The 20,916-nt window shown below is 33.9% G+C and overlaps 1 protein-coding gene across 3 annotated transcripts in view; it reads right to left on the bottom strand.

Annotated features, from left to right (window-relative positions):
- The window catches only part of LOC128205050 (uncharacterized), a 68,186-nt gene that overhangs the window by 8,703 nt on the left and 38,567 nt on the right, over window positions 1–20,916 (bottom strand). The window contains exons 1-3 of one of the 3 annotated variants that reach the window (XM_052906454.1): window positions 8,210–8,290; window positions 871–997; window positions 78–227 (exon numbers count right to left, since the gene is read on the bottom strand). The exons of 1 other annotated variant lie outside the window; for it this stretch is intronic. The gene's annotated coding sequence lies outside the window, so the exon portion shown is untranslated. Of the gene's footprint in view, window positions 1–77; window positions 228–870; window positions 998–8,209; window positions 8,291–20,916 lie in introns of those variants that run through there. One more of the 3 variants, XM_052906453.1, reaches the window with a different exon arrangement.

Genomic DNA, 20,916 nt, shown 5'->3' with positions numbered 1-20,916 from the left:
TCTTCTCATACAACATTTATGTCAATACTGTTTTATATTGCCACCGTGAATGTATATATATGCATTTGGCTACGAACATGTTAATGTGTATGCCTAATAAAAGTTCTCTTCTGTTCTTTTCTGTTGTTCCATCAACTTTTGTCATATCTAACCACATAACGTTCAACTATAGGACTATAGTTATTCGCTGCTTGATCTTCCTGTTCGCTGCTTGATCTTCCTGTAATCTATATTTTCTAAAATGATTTTTTTGTTATCAAAATTGTTATGAGTGAAATTAATTTGATATTTTACTAGTGTCAAACTGTCAAGTGCACTGTGCTATGTGCTACATGCTTTTACGCTTAAGTTAGTCCGCTTGCTTCATTCCGCTTGTATCAATCCGAGAACGAACTTTCGGCAGAAAAATATTTGAAAGCTCTGCCGAATGACGATTTTATTTCAAGTTGTGAAATTTGCGTTTTTCATTTTAAGTCAAAGCAAACAAACTTTTTAAGAGGGTTCAACCAGCACCACTCCTTCGAACATGTTATTTGTGCCAAACCTTGTGCTAAATCCATTATGAATTTAATACTATATTAGTCACTTTTCTAATTTAGGCACAAGGTAACGTCTAAGTATGGCGCAACGTGCTACGTGGCAACCTAAGCTTATTTGACGTCATTAGTGCGACGTCATTTTGTCATCGTTTACATGTATGTAATAACAAGGCCAACTCGTTGTCAGAAACGCTTTAACATGGATGTCGGGAAATGCTTAAGGAAGGAGTTGCAGGGTTGACGTCATTATCGGGGTATGAACGCGATTGGGCTGGTCAAAGTGCGTGGGATCCGTTGACTGTTTATAACAAAATAATCTTTGGCAACATACCTGTCGAATCCTATTGGTATTGGCAATGAAGTTTCGAAGGACGACCAAATGCAATATTCTATTAGTATTTTGCCGACCAAGATCACATTATGGACAGCGATATTTAAATGCGCTCACCGACAGCGAACTGAAAATAATAAAGTTTTACTTGTAAATCAACTAAAACCTCAAAAAGACACAAAAATAACGACTCTAATAATGACTTCAAGGAATTTTTAACCCTGTGGTCATCACTCTCTTCAGAGTAATGATCACCTGCATGCATATGAAATAGAATGAAATCAGTAGAGGTAGAAACGATTTGTGTCATTCTAATAGCAATTATTATTATAATCATTATTATTATTCTTATAACGGCTACTGCTATTACTTTTACTACTACTACTACTACTACTACTACTACTACTACTACTACTACTACTACTACTACTACTACTACTACTACTACTAGTACTACTACTACTACTACTACTACTACTACTACTACTACTACTACTACTACTACTATTTTTATCATTATTGTTAGTTAATATTGGGTACAAATGCCCTCCTGCAAGGCGCCCGGAATACAAGATTGAAATCTTTAGTAGAATTGTTCATTAATAAATTTGTCCATAAAGCCTAGCCGTAATTGATACGGGTGACACTATAATCACGAAACATTTTACCATTTATACCTGTTTCTGCCATAGCAGTTATATGTTATGAAACTTTCAAACTTACAACGAATGCCCCGCATAAGGACGAACCGATTGTTCATTTACTCGATGTATATCAAGTCAAGATCTATCGTATCCTTTAAGTGTTTTGTCATAGTATATAAATACATGTTATTTATATTACGTATAGTTCAAAGTGTCGTTACAATAACAGTCTAGAATTCAAGGTTATGCATCTCGCTAACAGCGCCTCCAAAGCCGTCACAAAAACACACAAAAAAAGCTTTCGTTTATCCGTCTATGTAATTTTATTTTAACTTAAATAAATGGAGCGTGTGCCACACATACAATTCGTGCTCATTCTAAAAATTTAAGATCACATTTAAACGCAAATTACGCTTAAACTTAAACTTTGAATCGGAGCTCAGTAATACTAAACAAAATTTCAAACTATAGTCTGCATACAATTTGTTTCGAAATCAGTCAGTTCAATGTTGCGCAACATGAACTTAATAAAAATATTGTCTTAGCCATAACTTTTGCTAAGGGCGTTTTTGTTGGTAATAAACTGGTTTCGGTGTTAATATCGGTTTCATGAACTGTGCATTTGTTGTAACAGCTTCAAATAAAACCAAAACCAGTTTTATCGTTTTTATAAAATAAAAAAAGAAACCGGTTTTTGAAACTATCGAAACCCCAACCGGAGGCGGTTTCAACAGTTCGTTCCATCCGAAAACTAGTTTACTTTGAAAGCAACATGGCGGAAAGTGGTCAACCACTTTTCTTGAAACTCAATCTTTTTGATAACAATGCCTTACAATAGGCAAATGAGCTAAATGAAAAGGTAATATTAATAATTAGAAATAATGGCTACATAATGCGTTTCATGCAGCATATTGTTGAAACTGTACACAAAACCATGCATTTGTTACTTCAAGCAAAACTATCAAAACCGGTTCCGAAACTGCTGAAACCATTGAAACTAAAACTGAAACTGGTTTGGTATCAACAAAAACGCCCCAGGATTGCAATGACAGTCACTGTAGAGCACCTGTTGAATGTGTGTCGTGTATAAAATTCCTGTTTAGATAAATAGGCACTCTTACTTCCAAATAAGATTAACCACAATTATTAATATTGTTTTAATATTCCAAAAAGGATGAATAAATGTCGAGAACAATGGTTCTTATGAAGGTTACCGAGATTAATTTGAAAGAAATGAGCATAAAAAACGTTATGAGACTATAGTAGACCACAGTAAATCTTTTAGCATTCACCAATTCTTTAATATTTTTGCACTTTCTGCTATCAAAATACACGGTTACAATCTTGTTATCAGTAATTAATATTTTCTGTAAGTGCATTACTTAGTAAGGAGTTAAAGGTTTATCAGGCAAAATGTATTTTTGTTAAACTTGTGTATGTATTAATTTTGAATAAGAGTGTAACTTTAAGGTTCACTTAAAAGTCAGTTAACTGATTGAAATAATATGAAGATGAATTCAATCAGACTACTAGAATCATGAGGGGTAGAGCATCATGAGAAGTTACAGTTATCTATCAATAAAAAATATCTGGAGTATAAAGCTGCATCTGAAGGTTTCTTACGCATGACATTTGCGCTCTCATCTCAAAGGTTAATGCCATATGTAGAAAGCCATGTTCAAATGTTATACAATATGTTTAGAAATTCTGAGCCGTAACTTTTTGTCAGTAAGTAATACTATTTTATAGGTTTATTGAACACGATTTAAAAGTTGTTTTTATAATTTTAATGACACCATTTATTCACCATAATTGTATGCTATGTTAACGTCCGACATGAACGTCTTGGTGGCACTTTTGGTGTATCAATGTCTTGTCGTGTTTGGTAAACACTTGATGCTGACACTTCTCTGATTACTCTTCTGATTTTGATGTTAATGCGGACTCCTGTCGTACCTTATCTGTAAGTACGCGACTTTTTTAAATCATGATTAATAATAAGATAATAACATATGATTGCGTAGTAATCACAGCTGTCATATGACGGAAGACAGTGTTTTTACATCACTGATAACAGGCAGTAACTGCCATGTACTGACTGTGCCCTTGCGTTAATATCATTATAGGAAATTTAGAAACTCACCCAGATCTGTCTGCGCGCTATCTTGTTATCATTATATTACAATACGTAATAGGATAGCATGTTGCGCAACGCCTTGGGATTGAGATAAACACAAGACTATTTGATATTTAATAGATGTTAAGTTTTGCCCCTTCCCCTCATACAATCTCGACGACGGTTTGTGTTTGGACTGGAATCCAGAATACTGCTTATTAGGCTAAGTTAGAGCGATTTCCACAGGTGCAAATCACTTCTTACGATTATATATTGACATTGCAACTTTTGCCAACCTTAGTATTTGAACTTTCGCTTTTTGTTTTTAAATACCTCCTACAGGTGCAAATCACTTCTTACGGCTATTGACATTGCAGCTTTTGTAAACCGTAGTATTTAAACTTTCGCTTTTTGTTCACAAATACTTCCCACAGGTGCAAATCACCAAATTTTGCACACGTTCGTTTTTTTGCTAATAAATAGTCTGCACAAGTGCAAATCCCTCATAATAGCTATTGACTCAACCACTTTTACACAACTTTGTATTTGAAGTTTCTATTTTTGCTAACAACGACTTTGTACAGGAGCTAATCACTCTTTAAATAATGACTATTGACACACCAACTTTTGCTCATTTTAGTATTTTAACTTTCGAACATGTTGAACAAACTTTGAACAGGTGCATTTTAATCTATTTTATCAACCATTGACACAACAACTTTTGCACTCCTCATATTTAAACTTTCTGCATTTTGATACCAATATTAACACGATGTGCACATTAATACACAGATTGCTTTTAAATACATGTATGCTATTTAATGGACACTATTTTAACTTTGTATGTGTAAATTTAAACACAATCAGTAAATATGTAGTTAACTATGTACAATTATGTTTCATTTCTTTTTGTAAAAATGCAGTATCATTATAAAGATTCTTGTTAATGATGTTAATTTGATATACATGCTATTGTTACTGATTTCTTAATATTGATCACCAGTAAAATTTTGCCAAACTGTTGTGTTGTGATCTCCCACAGTAATTTGGCCACACTTATACTTGTATAATGTCTGACGGTTGAAGGCCGCAATTTGATTTACATGCTGTTGTTAACTACTTTTCAGTATTGATCTTTTACAGTAATTTGGCCAAACTGTTGTATTATCACTGACGGTTTGGTTTACATGCTATTGTTCATTCTTCCATTCAGTATTGATCTCCCACAGTTATTTGGCCAAACTGTTGTATAATGTCTGACGGTTGAAGGCCGCAGTTTGATATACATGCTGTTGTCAACTACGTTTCAGTATTGATCTCTTACAGTAATTTGGCCAAACTGTTGTATAATGTCTGACCCTTGAAGGCCGCAGTTTAAATTACATGCTGTTGTTAACTACTCTTCAGTATTGATATCTTACAGTAATTTGGCCAAACTGTTGTATAATCACTGACGATTGAAGGCCGCAGTTTATTTACATGCTGTTGTTGACTACTTTTCAGTACTGATCTCTTACAGTTATTTGGCCAAACTGTTGTATATTGTCTGACGGTTGAAGGCCGTAGTTAGATTTACATGCTGTTGTTAACTGCTTTTCAGTATTGATCTCCAACAGCACTTTGGCCTAACTATTGTATAATCTCTGACGATTGAATGCCGCAGTTCGATTAACATACTGTTGTTAACTAGTTTTCAGTATTGATCTCTTACAGTTATTTGGCCAAACTATTATGTCTGACGGTTGAAGGCCGCAGTTTGATTTACATGCATTTGTTAACTGCCTTTCAGTATGGATCTCCAACAGCACTTTGGCCAAACTGTTGTATAATATCTGACGATTGAAGACCGCAGTTTGATTTACATGCTTTTAATTCCTGTTTCTTAATACTGCAGAAGCAATGTTACCCTTTTAAGGTCAAATTACCGAACAAACACACACATTCATGTACTATTATAATAAATGTTTTCCCCTCTGAGATATGTTTTACTGTAATAGCTGTTGCATGTTTCTTCGTGTTCTTCGAATATGATCATTTCACACATTCTTTTTCTTACACGTCCTTTTTAAACATTTTCTTTAGTCTTCAATAACTATTTGCCAATGTATAGAACTGCGTATAAAGTTGCTTTTTTGTTCTATTAAGGAATGCTCATAATGTCACTCTATTGTATACCAACCTTTCTGTTGAACTATTGTTACACAATGATAACATTCATTTGTGGAAACAACTACATTTATTCCATTTATAAGACTTTTCAATAATCCTTTCCTATTGCTTTAAAAATTCTGACATGATCATTTTAATTCGTTATCATCGAACTGCTAGAATAAAATGTAAATACCTTGCGCATTTGCAACAAATGTTCATTTCATAAAACTGTTCCTACAAATTGTTCTGCTTCTTTACCCTTTGAAAGCATTCATTTGTATGTTAATGTTATTCACATGCAAAAATTACCAACATTTGTTTTGCATTTCTTTTTAAAATTTTAAAATCAGCTATTTGTATGTTGTTGTTGAAATTCTTCATCTTAAATACTATTGTACTTTAATGTTTATTTCTCAAAACCATCCTGCCTTTTGTATTGGACTCTTCTAAAGACTGCTTCACTGTGTTGTGCTTTGTTGTATATAAGTATGTATATATGTTAACATCCATTTATCCCATTTGAAACTATTCATTTGAAGGGACTGTACACCAGATCGGCACCAAAAAGGTGGGGGTTTTTGGTAACAAATCGCAGGACAATTAATTAACAGAAGGTGTTACGCTTTGATATCAAAATTGTAAAAAAGGTACCAAAATGTAAAAATAAATGTGTCGGAGACCGGGTTCGAACCCGCGTCGCCAAAATTGCAGCCAAGCGTCGTATCCACTGAGCTACGACGGCTTACTCTGATCTGATGACATAATTAAGCTATATACCTAACTCGGTAATAACACGTGATAACACCGACTACCCAATCACGCTAATTTAATGGAAAATATGAAATAACTGCTAAACTTAAATAAATTGTAAACTATGTGGTACCTCAGTTAGTAGGTTTCAATGCATTGTACACATTAATACCAAGTTTATGACAGTTTTCGACAATTTTCTTTTTTCCACAATTTTATCATACGGAGTACAGCCCTTTTAAGACTTTAAGTTTGCTATTTCTCAGGGTTTTTATTAGTACCTGTATATGTAATGGAAGTGTGTATTTCATGTTGCATATTTCATTCTTGAAGGACACATCTGTGTTTCAAAACCATATATTGCTAGTTGCATTCTGAATATCATGTCACACTCAATTCTGGTCACTTATTTTTTAACTTGCATTTATATTGTTTCAATTTCAAATTTTGAATCAAAGTGCCACTTTTTATTTCTCAGTTCATTTTGCCCCATTTTACATTGTTTCCTGACTAACATGACTAGAACAAAATAGCCTTACAGTCATTTATAGTGCCCATTCGTTCTAATTTCATCACTCCAAATACACAAAGTGCAGCTTTTATTTTATTTCTTCCAACAAAGTTGTCATTACAAAACGTTTCAATGTATATTACTCAAAATCTGTCTTAAAGTAAAATAAAGCTTGAAAGATGTCCTGCATTATTTGAATACGATTTGTGAACTCATCCATGTTTGCATTATATATATGTTATAAAACGAACCATGTGTCAGTACTGAAACCGCCCATTTCACAAAACACTATCTGTACATTGCTAGGGATCGTTTTAGAGCGAGCCTTTTTTGTTGTATCCTACAGCAATTTTGTACTTGTTCATATATATTCTCTTTTTTCTGCCATATATTACTCGTAACATATTACAATAATACAATGAAAACTATTTAGACAAGCCAAGCAGTAAACAATTTAACAGTAAACCCTTTTTATATGCACAAGGTTAAGGCCTAAGCGTCAATGAACTAGAGACACAAACACATGAACAGATAAACAAATATTACACTATGCACGGACCACACTTGCACTCATTTAATCAGCTTAACCGATAATTGACGGGATAACCGCCTTTGAACGGTCCGTGAAACCCAAGTTCATTGGACCAAAGTGTACATGACGCCATTACCTCACACTTGTCCCATCAATTATCAATCTTTGCTAAGTTAAGAATATAAGCCTAACCAGAGCAAGCATCAACTTGAAAACAATTAAGAATATAGTAAAAATGCCTCATTAAGTAATTTCAAGTACTCATCGACCATATACAAATATCATCTGCATGAAATGAATAACGCCGGGGCAACAATGCTAGCTATTGAAAGGTACGTTAAGGTCATTCAATTACTTTGTCTTGTGCATAGTTCGCCTCAACAAGGCAATATTGATTATAATAAAAATAACAAAAAAAGTGAACATAGACATAATTATGTACAAAACAACACTTTCATTTAATGACGAATATAAAACAATAAATAAGGTTTTAAGATTAAACTTTAAATAAAGTGTATTTAAAAAAGAGATAAATGTTGTTATCCTTCCTTATATCAGAAATTTACCAGTTGTTTTTTTAAATAGTTCAATACAATGTTTGAAATAAATATTAAGTATAAACTAAACAAGATTACCTCAACGTTCAGCCAATTTAATAACCGCACGACAGTCGAAGCATCCAGCTCAAGTGTTTTGCTAGTTAAGATAACATTTTTATACAACTGCAGGGATTGTGACAAACCTTCGGCCTCTTATCTCGGCCTTGAACCAGATTACGGCGAAGAACTGTATTTTCACGGTTTTCTTAAAAAATGATATATGATAAATGGTATCTTTTACTTTATCTCTTAACGATTTTATTATGTAATCTGAGAGGCCAAAGTCGTTTGTGACCAGAAATGTGTGCGCATCACACCAGAAATAGAGTACAAATCAAGTTAAGTAGATTTTAATACGCATAACCCTATTAATGTTTTGAGAGGGCCTTTAGGTCAGGCCCTATATGTCTTTATGAACATAAAAGTTGTCGAAGGGGTTCGATTTCATCAAGAAGACAGCTATCCGGGATACAGCATTGATAACATACCAATTTTAGTCGCAAAATGAGTATGTGTTTAATCAATATATGGTTAAAGTCCAATCTAGTGAAAGACAAGAATTAAACATTCACAATAATGTTCCGCAAACTGCAATATTCCAGTTATTTACAACGCTTAATAAGCTATTTTTAACTTGCAAAACATTTATACAAGCTTTGCAGATAACCCTGATCATGCATTCATTATATCAGTTTTTCCAGATTCACCTCAATTATTATCACGACATTGATTGCTGAAATCATAATGTTATTAAGATAAAACGATTAATTAATGCAGTGCACGCAACTGATCTGCATAATAAAACATATATTAATCAGGTGTTTTTTCGGCGGCTTTTGAAGCGTAATACGACAATGTTCTCAATGTTATAACTATTTCTTAGTATAAATGTAGAAACAAAACTCCCCGAAAAATACGCGGGTTTCATCAGCCCACTAAAAGGCCTTATTTGCGAAATGCTTCATTCAATAATCAATGACAAAAAAGTCCTTTTAATTGAGGATCACATATAAATAAGTGTCAAAAACCATAGAGAAATTGCAAATGTAAGACCCCTTATTAGAGAGATAAAAGCCCTAGTTTAAACGAAAATAATTTTTGACAAGTTTGGCCATAGTCCATTTAAGTACGAGACTTCCCCTTACATGCCATGCAATGACTTATTGATCAATAATTGTACATAACAAAAATTGGTAAAATTGACGACACAATTAGATTTTCCTCTCATATATCGACATTAAGGCTGCTGATACAATACTAGTTCAATGTTCATGTAGACCTGAAATAAAAAGATGTACAGAAACGAGTTTTACTCGAATAAGTAGTAACAGTATCAAAGCAATTACTAATTCAAGAAATGATAAAAGTAGGCGAAAATAGAAGTGGATAAAATACTAGGCTAAACCTGAATATTTATGGATACAGTAACTGTTGAAAATAATAGTTAAAAACAGATCATTCACATGCCGACAAATATATTGCATGGAATGTCATTTAAGTGCAATGTCTCAATACTGAAGGCAGTTAAATGATTACGTCGGCTCTTTAGGAAATGAAATTCCATTCATCTAATACGATTTGCATCATTGAAATTATTCAAATCGAGCGCGTATCAATTTGCAATGAGCCAAGTAGTGTACAACTCTTACATTTTCTCTCTTTTATGTTCTCAAATCTCTTATTCATGTCTCCAACGTTAGAACTGTTATATCATCATGTGTTTTGTCTGTAACACAAGTACATTTTGCGAAAAAGAATGAATCGGCCCAGACACGTAATTTGCGTCATTATATGGGTATGCAAGGTTCTTGCAAATAGTCCTAATTAATGTTAATGGAATATTTAAGACATTTTTACACTGATAACAATTATATGACTAAAATTATTTACCAGGACCTTTGTCTACAGCCTAGTCCAAAGTGAATGGTGCCCTTGAATATTATGCAGCCATATGTAAGATATCGTCAAGAGATTTGTCATGGATCTGCCCGTGCATATATTCGCTCATAACAGCTGCAATGGGTATAATGGAGTTGCTATTTTAGATCATCTTAAAACTAAACCGCAGCTCGCTGATGATAAATGAACTAAAATATAGCAAAAGGTGAACGTTTGTTGGGATAGGAATATAAAAGCACCAAAATTGCCCGTTTGTGGAATCATGTCCTTTTGTAGGACCCTGTCCTCACATATATGATAATGGTTTTGGCGATGCTGCTGATGCAGACGATGCTGGTGATAATTGATATGTTGAAAATCACATCACATCGCTGCTTATGACAAACTCTCATAGGCAACATACATTTGGAATCCTGTCTGTATTGGCAGGGAAGTTTCAAAGGATGATTTGATGCATTAAAGTATTGGTGTTGTTGTCGACGGGGATCACAATAAAGTTAATTGATCAGTCTCAAATGCGCTCACTGACAACAAACTGATAAAATAAAGTGTTTCTTGTCAATCAACAAACCAACGATAACGACTCTATGAAATATTTTACTTAGTGGTCAACACTCTTCACAGAGAAACCCACATGCATATAAACTATGAAGATATCCGTAAAGATAGAAAGTAGTAGAAAGATTTATACTATTTATAGTATTTATATTTCAAGATTGCCCTTTTTAGCAGGCATTTACATTTTTACTATTGTATCCTGTTAAAAAATAGGAGGGACCAGGGCTTGGTACAATGCATGCTTTGTTTTAAGAAATCACCTATTAGGCTGTTACCTTTATGATTACTTTCAAAATGTTTAAAGTAAAATGTGTGTAGGGTGTCATTTAAAGGTTTTCCCAAAGACTTATTTTAACCTTTACAGTAATTCCAAGCATGATGCATTGTTTAAGTTAATAACTTTGTTTTGTGTAAGTATTTTTGATTTTTAATTTTTGTATAGAAGAATAATTTTCCCGCTTAAATTAGAATAATAAAATAAAAATCCAATATACTGATTAGCATTACTCATTAGGAAAATATAAGTGAATTACAATGCATAAACATGAGCGAAGAAAGTCCACTACTTGTTCGTTTGCAGTTAACCGAGATCTTGCATTCATTTAAAAGCAGGTCAAGCATAGGAACACTGTTGAAGTACACGATTGTCCTTTCCTTTCCCGATACCATGTCATTGCGAATCATCAAGAGCTTCGATGCAATATGTACCCCAAAAATATAAATACAGAATTAGATAGATCTAGAAAAGTAATTTATACTCGGCAAAATGAGTTATGCGACTAGGTATATAATGGTACATACTTTTGCATGTATTAAAAAAAATAGTTTAATGTCATACATAATATGAAAGAATAAATCAATGACAATCGTTTATTACAAATTTTAATGAAGTTTATTGCTGTGAATAATACACCTTATCGATTTGATCAATATAGGGGTCAGGGTGTTAAAGTCGCAATACAGCTCGTTTCGGCGTATAACCGTTTTGTATATTCAACCACTGGAATGAAATATACAGTAACAAAATCAATAAAAAATATGTAAAACAATGAAAAGTCAACAGAATATTACACGACTACAAAGCCTTATTTTAAGTTTATATTGTTAATAAACTCGTATTCTTTCTTTTTGTAAACGTTAATAATGTGTATATCCCCAGAAATTTACCCTGCATTCAATCATTCTGGCTCTTGAAGATTAAACGAGTTTTTTTTTCATTTTCTGTTGTGGAACCGCATCCCATTCCTCTCCAAAAAATCTTCAAAGGTCTACTAGGCTGCTATGTGGCGTTATACGCAAAGAAACGCGGCGTCCAAGAACATCCCAAACTAGTTCAATGCACCCTGCGCCTTGCAATGCTTTCAACGTTCCATTCCGCTTCTTAAAATCCGATAGCACGTAACAGGTCGTAGTCGGAAAAATATTTACGATTCATCTCTTCCAAAAATGCTGTTTGGACGTACACAATTAAAACAACTTGTGCCTTTTTCAAAATGAAATTCTCATTTTGTAAAACGGAACCAATTATGTGAACAAAACAAGCTATGCAATTTCTCTGTAAATCTAAAAAAACACATTATACATGTTCACGAGATTATGCGTTAATGGCGTAGGTGGTTATGGCAAGACATATATAGACAACGTAGTAGAAAATACCATTTAAATAGACATTATTGGAACAGAATATACAAGTGGCAATTACTATGACAACGGTTCTTAAAGTTATACTGTTATAGATGGCATATCATTATTACCTACCTAAGATATATACTGTCAAACCCATTTCGTTCAATGTAGTAAAAAGTATAATTTGTACGGAAACGGGTTTTGAACATTAACCCAAAGCAATGTTGGCCATGTATCCGTATACATGTGACCGGACGGCCTATTGGTAACATATCTGTCTTGTTTAATCCAGTTTGCTCCTTCGTTGTCCGGATATGTGCAATACAAGTGGTGGTATGAAACAATAAAGAAATAAGGAAATTAATCCCATAGCTTAATATCTGATTTGCATATCTGGATAATTCTACTAGGGGAACTACTGCATATTTCATCAAATTTAAAATGCACACGAGTCTTTGTTTGGCTAGGCGTTTGCTATTTGTATGAACAGTAAGAAACAAAGCGGCGAATCCGCACTATGTGCTTAAAAGATGTTGTTTGCCTGTACATGTCGATACTTCCGGTGAATGTAAACATGCTTTTCTGTTGAAATATACTTTATAAATTCAATAAAATGTTTCAGACCCTTTACATATCAATTTAGCTATGAATGCACCGCTAGTAAATCATGATGAGTTATTTTCATACATTCATTTAAGTAGACATGATGTATATTTACTGTTATTGAAAGCGAAAGGCAAAAATTAAAAACACAATATCACTGATGTATACAGTCACAATCGGTTGAATACCTATTGTTTTTACCTTTTTAAACATGTGGTATTTGGTAGTCATTGCAAACAACATCCACAACTATGATATTATTGAGGACATTATTGTTACCTTATTGATAATGACTAAATGACATATAAAACAGTGTGCAGTGGACAGTCAGACGAACAAGTCAAATTCAGTTTCAGTATTTTATTTCACGAGTGTCATAGAAAAACATGTTTTCACGAGTGAAAATATTGTTTATCTATGATCACAAGTTTCTGGTTTGTGATTTTTGTTCCTGTGTTTTATGTCTTTGGCGTTTACCCATTGCCATAAAAGGGGTTTATGTTTAAACTTTCGGCTACTGAGCTTAATTCTGTAGTTTTTTTATACATATTGTTTGGTTCTTGTATGATTATTCTATAAGAAAATGTATTCCATTACTTCATTCGTTTGAATGTTGCATACTATCAGGATTTGTATGAGCATTACCGTGCATTGTTGTACCGTAAAACACAACGCTTACCAAGTGGAAAGTCTGCCAGTTAGTATATTGATACATTATATATTTCAATGTGCAAATGAATTAAATTGTTTGTTTATACAATATGGTGCAATATGTTTTAATCTACATGTTACACAACAAAGTCCGTGCCAATTTCTTTCATGGTAGTTATGTCGTTTTTTTGACCAGCGTTTCGAAATTGATAAATTTATAATCAACATTTAAGAAATCACTCTCTGTTATGGATATTAGATATATTCAAATTCTAAATTTCAAACCTACATGCTGTAGCAATACAACAGTAATCATGGTATAAAGGCTTCATACCTTCATACTACACACTTGTTATAGTTCTACTTAAAGTAGAACTGAACTGATATTTGACATTTAATTATTACATAATGATATAAAAGATAGATAATTGTCAAGTTTGATACGATATGTTATTCAGTTCAAATCATTTTCATAAGCTGGCAATTTTGTTACAAACTACCCCCTGTTCCGCATTTTCCAAAAAAACTCGACTGACTTGCGTCCCATGGCGTTGCTATACATGCGTAGTTGCTTCCCTTGGTACTGCCTCTCGGTTTTGATAGAGAATGAAGATGAAACGGGAGTCAGTCAATCGACATATCAACTTCCGCGTCCGCGAAAATTCAGTAAAAAAACATGGACTTTCCGAGATTTCCAGTCCACATGGTTAATCAACAAAATAACGAGTAAAACATATGGATTTTGCTTAATCTTCCGAAGTAGACGCTTTAATTTGAAAGTTAACAGAAGAAATGGAACGAATCAATATGTTTAACCAAGTGAAACACAGAAAGTTTGAAACAGTTTTAAACTAACGATAAATCCTGTGTTCCTGAACCGGCTGAAGTCTGAATCTGTGAATAATTTAGTGTACCAGTATCAGTATAATATGCAGGGGCGGTTATACAATTTCAATTGGGATCGGTGTGTTAGCCCAAATAGGCAACAGCTTTGCCTCTGTCCAATCGACTCCTTTGACCAGATGTGATGTTAAAAGACCAAGAAAAAAATTGCCAGCCATTAAAAATTTAGGCACTTAAATTCTCATGAAAAACTTGGCTTAACAGTAGTGACACGCAAAACAATGGCAATACCAGGCTGATTTAGTGACAGTCATTTGACTGACAAAAGGAATGTCGTGCTATGTTACAACAAAAGTGGCTTTAAAAACCTAGGTATTTATCGATGGAGTACTATCAAAGTTTGTATTTAAAGAAAGGCCGTCTCTAACCGTCGGCTTGACTAAAGAGTAACACCCCTTTTATGTAAATTAGCCATGGAATAGATTATTTGCTAAGCAAAAGTTCTCAAATGTCAACCAAATTTTACATCAAGGTTAGCTAGATAAAACCTGCACAAAATGTTAAATCATTTAGCAGAAACTTCAAATGTATGCATCTATTTATAACATTAATTTTGCAAAACTATCTATTGTGAAATTTGCAAAGAAGCGCATATGTTGTTCATTCTAAAGGTGAGAGAACTTCATCATGGTTCATGCTGGCTTTGTCCATCCGCATGTATTCTCTATATAGGAAATTGGTGAAATTACTACAAACATCTGAACATGATTAGTATGCCATGAATGTACTATGCACTGGCAGTTCCAAATCAGTGCATTTGTAGTTATTATTATGGAGTGACAGAATACAGCCATTGTCCATTTCACTCTTTGTATTCAATGCATTTATAGCAGCTGATTGCTTTTTGTTCACAAAATGATTTGTATACATGTAAATATGGTAAACATATATTTTCAAGTGGGGATTAATTAGAATAGTTCAGAAAAAAAACGAAGATTGTCTTAAAGAATCAATATTTTAAGTGTTCTGATTTGTCACAATTTGATAGAGAATTTCACAAGCAGATCCAGTGGGATGGGGGCACCCCCCCCCCTCCCAATATCTAAGATCAGTTTTGTTTCAATATAGTAGAAAAAGAGTAATAAAATAATATCCCCAAAATGCACCATTTCGATCAAGAAATTGTGAAAATTTCAAACACCACTGCCAATGCTTTTAACCAAATACATTTCAGTTCTGATGTAGGACCGCAAATTAAATGTTTTTGCCCCTAAATTATGTCTCCCAGTATCAAATACTGAATCCGCCCTTGAATTTCCCATTGTAAATCAAGCCTCTATTAAAAATTGCACAATTGAAGGATCAACAGCCTTTTAGCTAGGATCAACAGCCTTTTGATGACTGTAAATAGTACAAATTTCTATTAAAATCAGTGAACCTTTTTTCACCCAGAATTATGAACTGAACTTTCCACAAACTCTTAAGTTGTTGATTTATGATTATTTTTATGGATCACTTCCTTTTAAGCGGTTCCTAAAAGTGTTAAATCATGTGATAATGGGGGCTAAAGGCCCATAACTCTAGCTCAATGATTTGTTTACAGATTTATTTTACAACATACTTTCAATAAATAGGCAAAATAAGTGAGTATCACTTAAATGAAAACCAACCATTGTTGTATTTAAGATGTGAATGACGGTCTTTAAAATCTCAAAGTCTCTTTTTGGCCAATATATTGATTTTCAACCATTGTTTTAAATGGGGGTATTCTGTTGTTCATTAGATGAATGTTCATGCTCTTTCTTAATGCATAAGGGGCCATAAACATGCGTTTCTAGACGAACCACAATCAAGATCATAACATTTCTCCTATTTTTATAAGTCAATGTTTTACATCGAAGAATAAACTCAGTTCCTAGACCTAGTTCCTGGACCGATATGCAAATACATACCGGTACACTAGATCAACATTTCTATTTGAGTCGGTTTGAATAGCGATACGAAGATGTCGGGGTATGAAATTCCATCAATGAATTGATAGTTGCCTTATTGTTGTAGTGTGCATTGTATTTGGGGAAGCAGCGGCTTGGTTAGCTAAGTTAATAAGAATTCCATCCTAACTTTTGAGTGTTTTTTGGCTAGAGTCCAACACCGGACACACTGTTCATCCAAGGTTAACTTTGATGTTAAATGCAAGGGTGTCTTGATAAGTCTTTAGATAAAAGGGAGAGGGGTGAAGTTTGTGGGTAATCCTATACGAACATGGGGCATCAGTTAGTGTTTTAGTGATCATAGGTTCGAGCCCATCATTGGGCCCAATTTTACTCACAGATTTACTGTTAACTGTTATTGTGGAGGTCATTCTTTGATAAAATACAAGTAATTATCAAATCACTCACCTTTATCACTCACAATTTTATCTTCCTAAGTATAGTGCAACACAGCATTCCATTAAAAATGCTGACTTAAAACAGCCAAATGTAAAGCAATATTATGGAATGCTGGTTGTTCCAATTTCCTTGTATCAAAAAATCTCCAATGTTTATAACCTGTCCAAGTCCTCGCAAGTATTACGATTGAATGGCACTGAAATTATTGTTTGGTAAATCAATCCATTTCAACCAGCTGCCCCAATATACGAGCACGGTCGTAAAAGTTTAAGATTGTCTGCATTTCATTATCGCTAGCTTATTTTGTGCCACTGACTTGACTGTCATTGACGGTTTCTGAAAGTAGTGTTGCCATGGCCTCCATTTTAAATGGCTTATTTTAATCCAAGGGAAGTAACACGTTTATATGTATCGCAAGGATACAGACTGACTTCATATAAAACACTTCGTATCGCTATTCAAACCGACTACGTAGATTTTGTAGATTTAATTCTTATTTTAATTTGTAGGCGATATCAGAAACCCAGAAATACGATCTTCGCGGGAGACGTTTCGAATGTCTGGCAGAGCTCCGCAGCGCAGTCCAGTCATCGTTCGCGTCCCTGTCCGAGACATGGTTTACAGAGGTGTACCGGAAATGGGTCGTCCGCCATCAGAAATGTGTCCAAGAGAGTGGAGAGAATTTTGAGAAACAGTAACGCCCATAACGTCAACGTCATGACATTGTTCCGAAGGGCGCCTAGGTATTGCAGATGGGTATTTTGTATTTTTAATTTATATTAGTAATTGTTATTGTATTCACATTTATTTTTTGTACATGTTTTGAAAACATATTTGTTATTGTGTATATTAAATTTCATTACACGCAAACGCGCATTTGTTTTTTTAAAACGCTCGTTCACGAACTTATTGACTCCCCCTCGTATCTAACATTTTCAGGGAAATTAAACCAATGCATTGTGGTAAATGGTGCAATGCATTGTGGTACTTGCTGGGCATGCGCACGTAAAACAAAGGGAGACAACACAGTGTCAACTCATTTCAAGGGCATTAATTCATCTAGCAACCATAGAATGGGCAGAACAGAGGCCGGATTCCGTGGAAACGGTAGACCGTAGAAGCAAAATTTACGCTTTGTATATTAAACTTGAGCGCGTTTAGTAGAAACATTGAATAAAATTAAGAACTAGAAATTACAGTTCAGTTCACCTTTAAGGGTATCTTTTATAATACTTTATTCACCCTTGACAATTACCGTTATCAAAACAGTCTCAATTTTATGCTCGTCGGGAAAAAAACGTATAACATACTGATCAGTAGTAAGCATGCATACAGTACTGATTGATATTTTAAAAGCCAAGCCTGCATGTATATATTATTGATTTGTAATTCACATACCAAGCCTTCATACATACCGTACTGAATGTTTATTTAAAGTCAATCGTACATTTATGTCATTCCGATAAGTGATTCAAAAGCCAAGTCTGCACTCATATCATTTTGATGAGCAATTCAAAAGTCAAGCCTTCATAATGACCAATCTTTAGTAATTCAAAAGCCGAGCACGGTAACAATTCAGATCTGTTCATCTTAATCCAAGCTGTTAGAATTACTCTGCTGATATTTATTCAGAAATTACGCCGGTATGGATATAATACGGATTAGTACTTCTTTTGCCAGGTCTTCATGTATACCATACCTGCAAAACAGTTTCATGAGAAATGAGTTTTTTTTATGAAACATAATTTTTATTAGCTCCACTGGCCGAAGGCCATGGAGCTTATGTCGTCACAGATTGTCCGTCGTGAGTGCGTGCGTGCGTGCGTGCGTGCGTAAACTTTTACTTTAAACGACATCTCCTCTGAAACTGATAAGCGGATTTTGACAAAACTTCACAGGAATGTTCCTTTGGTGGTCCTTTACCAAAATTGCTCAAATGGTTCCGGTCCATTGCACAATATGGCCGCCAGAGCTAAAAATAGCAAAATCTTTAAACGACATCTCCTCTGAAACGGTTCGGCAGATTTTGATGAAACTTGACAGTAATGTCCCTTGGGTGGTCCTTTATTAAAATTGCTCAAATGGTTTTGGTCCATTGCACAATATGGCCGCCACAGCTAAAAATAGCAAAATCTTTAAACGACATCTCCTCTGAAACGAATAGGCAGATTTTGATGAAACTTGACAGAATTGTTCTTTGGGTGGTCCTTAACCAAAATTGCTCAAATGGTTCCGGTCCGCTGCACAACATGGCTGCCAGGGCAAAAAAATAGAAAAACCTTTAAAGAACATCTTCTCAAAAACCGATGATCAGATTTTGATGAAACTTAACAGAAATGTTCCTTGGATGGTCCTTTATCAAATTTGCTTCAATGGTTTCGGTCCACTGCACAAGATGGCCCCCAGAGGTAAAAATAGAAAAACCTTCAAACGACTTCTCCTCAGAAACCGATGATCGTATTGCAATGAAACTTGACAGAAATGTTACTTGGGTAGTCCTTAACCAAAATAGCCCAAACAGTTCTGGTCTGCTGCACAACATGGGCACCAGAGCTAAGAATAGAAAAAAAACGTTAAACTACATCTTCTCAGAAACCGATTATCAGATTTTGATGAAACTTTACATAAATGTTCATCGGGATGCCCTTTAACCAAAATTGCCCAAATGGTTCCGGTCCGCTGCACAACATGGCTGCGAGAGTTAAAAATAGAAAAACCTTTAAGGACTTCTCGTCCGCAGTCTTCACGAAAAACATTTTAACCTACTAGCCAGTTGGACTAGCATAATGGCATATTTTACTAGTCCGAATGACAATCTAGTAGTCCGACTATTTTGCCACATTATAAAACTGTATGCTTGAGGTAAATACCTATTTCAATTGAGCAGCTTGCAGTTTGAGTAAACATTTCTTTATTATGATGCTCATGCAGTGATAGGGAGTGACATCCTTCTGTTGGGAATAGTGCTCCTTGTTTTTCAGAACCTATGGGTACTATGTAAAAACAAAAGGCATCTTGCTTGAATAGACTGTAATAATATTAACATGGTTAGAAAAGAAATGCCATGCTTTAATAGCTTTGATTACATTTTACTACTGAATTACCTCCCTTTAATAGAAAAAAAAAAATGTCTTAATTTTTCACGTATAGCATCTTTAAATAATTTTTAAACAATAATAATTTATGAGTAAACATATAAGCATAAAGTTCTCACAAAAAGATCAATTTAAAAACCTTACATTTATACATAGGAAAGTATATATAGACTGAACATTAATTTTCGTTTAAGTGACATTCTGAAAGTTTATGAAACAGCTATATTTAGTAACTTAAATGGCCGAAAAGTGTAAGTGAAACACCAAGTCGATTCTATCTCGTCAGTTCTTGTTCAGGTTAGATATTTGCTTCATAATCTATTCAGATTAAATGTTTATTAATTGTTTAACAACAAGCTATCATTTAACAAAACAATTATTTTTTATAAATTATGAACTAACAAATGATCATGTTTGAATGTGTGTTTTCTTTATTTTGGTTTCATCCAGTAACAAATTCAATATTCATATCCTTTAAACAAATGCAACATGTTCAGCTATGTGGACATGTTACATTTAAGAACCATCTTCCATATTTTCTTAATATAAACAATATATTTTTCATGTATATGCTATAAAAAATATATTATTGTATGTTTAACTCGTATGTCATACAGTTAGCTTGTACATTGAGCTGAGAAATGCCTCCCCTACTATTGCACAATGTATGCCACATTGCCATTGTTTTAACCAATTCAGCAATACCCATACATGTTAAACTTCTATATACCTGTTCACAGTTAAACAATTATTTTCTTTGATCATTATTATATAACTAAAGCTTTTAATGTAAATTGTGTATTTGTTGTTCTTTTTCAGTTTGAATAATTATCAAATTATTATGTCAAACAAACAACTTCTTTGTCTGTTATTATACACAATAAAAGTATGACGAGTAGCTTGCATATTGTTGTGTATATCTAACCAGTACTACATGTTACTCTCATACAATTTTTCCCAATATAATGTTCCTAACAGTGTTATAACAATTCTTATAGTTGCCATAATCATGAATGCACTGTGTAATTCAATTTATTTCAGTTATTTTTGTTGTTTGAAAACTGCATTTTTAGCTCGG

The sequence above is a fragment of the Mya arenaria genome, chromosome 10, assembly GCF_026914265.1.
Source record: "Mya arenaria isolate MELC-2E11 chromosome 10, ASM2691426v1".
Taxonomy (NCBI): Eukaryota; Metazoa; Mollusca; class Bivalvia; order Myida; family Myidae; genus Mya; species Mya arenaria.
The sequence above is the reverse complement of the archived record's forward strand: the minus strand, read 5'-3'. Positions and strand labels throughout refer to the sequence as shown.